Below are 5,599 nucleotides of genomic sequence, written 5' to 3' on the forward strand. Positions count from 1 at the left end.
CATGAAATTGCTCATGACCTATGGTCTCAAATACAAAAGCGATTTTCTGTTAAGAATGGACAGAGAGTACAACGGATTAAGACTGAATTGGCCAATTGTCAGCAAAAAGGATCTGCTGTTGAAGCGTATTATGGGACGCTGACCAAGCTATGGACGAGTCTTGCGGATTTTCAACGTGCCAAGACGGTTGAAGAAATTGCGAAGGAACGGGAAGAAGATAAGCTGCATCAATTCTTGATGGGGCTTGATGAAAGTCTGTTTGGGGCTGTCAAGTCTTCTCTTCTCTCCCGTGATCCACTTCCGTCGGTGGATGAGGCATATCAGGTTGTATCGCAAGATGAGGAATCTAAGCGTGCTAGTCGATTGTTGGGAACACGAAATGAAGGAGCTAGTTTTGCTGTTCAAACTGCTCCTCGTATGGCTGGGTCATCACCATTACGTGATCCGTCTGCGTTATGTACGAGTTGTGGGCGAAAAGGACATTTAACTGATCATTGCTTTCGCAAGATCGGTTATCCATGGTGGTGGGGCGATCGCCCACGTTCTAAACTTCCAACTACTCTGCGCGGTGGTTCTAATCCTTCCGCTGTCGATCGTCGGGTGACTACTCTTCCTTTAAAGCGTGTTGAGACGTCACAAGTTCATCATGTCGCGACTTCCTCACCAGCGTTTGTGGGCTCAACATCGATCACAGAGGCAGATCGTGTGGGGTTTAGTGGTTTGAGTGATCAAGAGTGGAAAAAGCTAAAGGAGATGCTCAATACAAGGAAAGCTAGTACTAATGATCATCTTTCGGGTAAGTTTTTCATTGAATCTTGGATCATTGACACCGGTGCATCGAATCATATGACGGGTAGTCTTGACTTTCTGTTGGATGTTTGTGATATGGCACCAATGTTCATAAAATTGCCGGATGGTCGGTTCACTATTTCGACTAAGCAAGGGACAGTTTCTCTTGGGTCTCATCTTCGGTTACTGAATGTGTTTTTTGTTGATGGATTGCAATGTCATCTCATATCGGTTTCTCAGTTAACTAGAGATAGGAGCTGTATCTTTCAGATATCTGATAAGATTCGTGTTGTTCAGGACCGCATCACACAGACGGTGATTGGAGCGGGTGAACAGGACAATGGTTTGTATTTTTATCGAGGGATGGCCTCTGCAGCGGTAACAAGAGCTTTGGATCACCAAACTAAGGACGTATGGCACTGTCGCTTGGGACACCCCTCATCTACGACCATGGAGCTGATGCAGTTTTCTGTTTCTAGTAGTAGTAGTAATGTTTTTGATTCCAAAACATGTGACGTTTGTATTCGTTCCAAGCAAACACGAGACTCTTTTCCTTTGAGCAATAATAAAACTTCTTCGGTTTTTGATCTAGTTCATTGTGATTTGTGGGGTCCGTATCGGACAACGACAATCTGTGGTTCTCGATTTTTTCTCACCATTGTTGATGATTATTCTCGTGCTGTGTGGTTGTATCTATTGCCAAACAAGTCTCATGCTGCCTCTACTCTGCGCGATTACATTTCTATGGTTGAACAACAGTTCGCCAAGCAAGTCAAAACCATTAGAAGTGATAATGGATCCGAGTTTCTCAGTCTCGGTGGTTTTTCAGCGAGAAAGGCATAATTCACGAGACCTCTTGTGTTGGTACTCCACAACAGAACGGGAGACTCGAACGGAAACATCGACACATCCTTAATGTTGCACGGGCTTTGCGGTTTCAAGCACATCTTTCGGTGGAGTTTTGGAGCTTTTGTGTTCTTACCGCAAGTTATTTAATTAATCGAACGCCTACGGTGGTTTTACAAGGTAAGACTCCTTTCGAGATGCTATACAACAGACTACCGCCTATGAATCATTTACGAGTGTTTGGTTGCTTATGCTATGCTCATAATCAACGACATGGCGGCGATAAGTTTGCTTCTCGGAGCAATCGCTCTGTTTTCCTTGGTTACCCTTACGGGAAGAAGGGTTGGAAGATATATGATCTTGAGAGTGGTGTGATTTCTACATCCCGTGAATTTGTGTTTCTTGAGAATGAATATCCTTTTGCTAAGAATTCTTTGGAGTCTCCTACTCCCTTGACTCCTTTGACTTCTTGCTCTCCTATACCGGATGATGAGGATGATTTTTTGGCGCCAGTTTTGGCTCCGACTCTGCCTACTGCAGTTGTACCTGCTGATAGTCCTCGTGTTGAGGTCTCGGGGATCATCACTGATCCTACTATACCGGATGTCTCTTCTCCGGCATCTCCTTCTGTGAGTCCTACGCTGTCTTCACCAGAGAGTGATGACTCGTTTTCTCCGATATCCCCTGTTTCTCCCGATGTCTCTGCTGAGACCTATGAGTGTATTATCTCTTCTGTTAATGATGATAATGATGTTGGTGCTCCTATGGGAAGAGGATGTCGTGAGAAGTTTAAATCTAAACGTCTTGATGGTTACGTGACTAACACGACTCATTTGGAACATGAGGATGTTTTATTTGAATCTGGTTGGTATCTGATTGACTCGTATGTGGATTGTTCTCAGTTCTCGGCCAATCATCGTGCGTTTCTTGCTGCGATCACTGTGGGTGTTATTCCTCGCACATATGCTGAGGCTTTTGAAGATGAAAATTGGCGTGAAGCAGTTCGTGTTGAAATCATAGCTCTTGAAAACCAAGGTACGTGGACGGTTGAAACCTTGCCTCCAGGGAAGAAAGCCCTTGGTTCCAAATGGGTGTTTACTTTGAAGTACCGATCTGATGGAACGCTTGAGCGTTACAAGGCTCGTCTTGTGGTTCTCGGTAATCATCAGACTGAGGGTCTCGATTATAAAGAGACTTTCGCACCTGTCTGTAAGATGACGATGGTGCGGTCATTTTTGGAGGTTGCGGTTTCTCGAGATTGGGAGGTACATCAAATGGATGTCCATAATGCCTTTCTACATGGGGATTTGGAAGAAGAAGTCTTCATTCGTCCTCCTCCGGGTTTCCGTACTGCTGATAAAACACAAGTCTGCCGTCTACACAAGTCCCTTTACGGTCTCAAACAGGCGCCTCGTTGCTGGTTTTCGAAGCTTTCGACTGCTCTTAAGGACTATGGTTTGACTCAGAGTCACAAGGACTACTCCTTGTTCATTTTTGCTGCTGATGATCGTCGCATTCACGTTCTTGTGTATGTTGATGATCTTATTGTTACCGGGAGCTCGGCTATGGTAATCACTGCGTTTAAAGAATAATTGAGTTCCTGTTTTCATATGAAAGATCTTGGTATTTCTAAGTATTTTTTGGGTATTGAAGTGGCTCGAAATTCGACAGGCATGTATCTTTCTCAACGCAAGTACACGCTTGATATTATCTCTGACACGGGCTTACTCGGTGCAAAACCGGTTTCTCATCCGTTAGAACAAAATCATCACTTGGCTATAGTCGACGGTGAGTTGTTACCTGATCCTTTTCGTTATCGACGTTTAGTTGGTCGCCTCATTTATCTTGCTGTCACTCGCCCGGATCTCTCCTATGCCATTCATATTTTGTCCCAGACATTGGCAGGCAGCTTGTCGGGTTGTTTGTTATCTCAAAGGGAATCCGGGTCAGGGAATTTTGCTTCGAGCTGTTACTGATCTTTCTCTCTCGGCTTGGTGTGATGCTGACTATAATAGTTGTCCGTTGCAACGGCGATCACTCATGGCTTGGTTTATTCAATTGGGTGGTTCTCCGATTTCTTGGAAGACACGGAAACAGGATGTTGTCTCTCGGTCTTCGGCTGAAGCAGAGTACCGGGCCATGTCGGAGACTGTCTGTGAGATTTTGTGGTTGCGGGAGGTTCTTGTCTCCATGGGCGTTGATTGTTCTGCTCCTGTGCCACTTCATTGTGATAATAAGGCTGCTATTCACCTGAGTAAGAATCATGTTTTCCATGAACGAACGAAACATATTGAGTCGGACTATCATTTTGTTCGGGATGAGATTGTTAAGGGTGTTATTGCTCCTCAGCATGTTTCGACTAAGTTTCAGTTGGCTGATATTCTTACAAAGGCTCTTGGTCGCAAGGAGTTCGATGAGTTTTTTCTCAAGCTGGATATTCGTGATCTCCATACTCCAGCTTGTGGGGGGTATTATGAGCCAGGGCTCATCTATGTAATTAACATATAAATGTTGTATATTTGGGTTATTTCCATACTTTGGTATTAGGTTAAATATTGTACTTGTATATAAGGCTTTGCCAACACAACTTGAGAAATAAGAAAACCTTTTATACCGAATAAGGTTTTTGACAGCTTATGTGAGACCTAAACGAGATCAAAGCTTCTTTGTCCGTATTTAGAGAAAGCGAAGCTGAAGCTACAATGGAAAATGTTGAAATTAAAAACACATATAGAAGAAAAGACTGACGAGTGAAATTGCATAGAGGATGATGAACACTCAACCCCATTTTTTATGATCTCTTTCTAATCGATATCTCTCTGTTTTGCATATGTGAAAAGATCTAAGAGAGGTTTGACTATTTATAGTGATTTATTGGAAGTACGTGTTTGGTTGGAAACAAGTTTAAATTGGAGCTACGTATGGACACGTCGACATGACGTCTTAAATCAAATCTCCTATATAATAAAATGGAAGTATACAATTTTTTTTGTAAACTATATAATTTTTAAAAGTTGGTTACAAAATAGGTTATAGATTAAATATAGGTTGGTTACAAAAAAAGGTTATTGATTAATTGGTCTATATGAATACACTTAACAATATCCCAAAAAATCTTCTTAAAGAGAATATTTCATTGATTAATACAATTTTCAAAATAAAATTTTTAGTATTCCATGTATTGTTACAAAATATATACTGTTAAACATAAAAATATATGGTTAAAGAGAATATTCCATTGATTAATACAATTTTTAAAATAAAATTTTTAGTATTCCATGTATTGTTACAAAATATATACTGTTAAACATAAAAATATATGGTTAGACGTAAAAAAGAATAAAATATTGGCAATTTATCATACTTAATCGTGATTTACGAGATCTTATTGCAGTTGAAAATAAAATCTTAACTAAGCACGGATCATATTAAAAAACATTCACCAAACATGTTCAAAAATTAAAATAAAAACAAAAAACAAACATATAATCATTTCTCAAACATAAAATTACAAAATTAACAATATAAAACTTACAAAATAGGTATTTTTTTCAAGCCATTATATTTAGCATATGATTTTATTATATAATAATTTATCCAAAAAAACTTTTAAAAACAATCATATAAATTATATTTTACTGTAAAATTATAATTTAAATAAAAAAAATTTCAATCCGTGCTCTAGCACGGATCCTAATCTAGTACAAAAATAAACTTGACTATATTATGTGGACTACATTATTGACACTATTTTCTTTCATGTTTTCATACCTTAACTCAAACGTGTGACACAAATTAATACATTATTGAAATTGTTGAATATATATAACTTTTCTTCTATTAATATTTTGCTCACCCTTGGTGGACGAAGTGATGCACAAAACGTATGTTTTACTTACTACTATATTCAACAAGAAAAAAAAAAAAAAGAAGAGGAAACTGCAGTGCAACTGTAGGGAGACAT

At 39.7% G+C, this 5,599-nt stretch overlaps 1 pseudogene; it reads right to left on the reverse strand.

Annotated features, from left to right (window-relative positions):
* LOC104772815 overlaps window positions 1-5,599 on the reverse strand; it is a 9,478-nt pseudogene extending 3,879 nt beyond the window's left edge.

Source organism: Camelina sativa, chromosome 20, assembly GCF_000633955.1.
Source record: "Camelina sativa cultivar DH55 chromosome 20, Cs, whole genome shotgun sequence".
In the NCBI taxonomy this organism is placed as follows: Eukaryota; Viridiplantae; Streptophyta; class Magnoliopsida; order Brassicales; family Brassicaceae; genus Camelina; species Camelina sativa.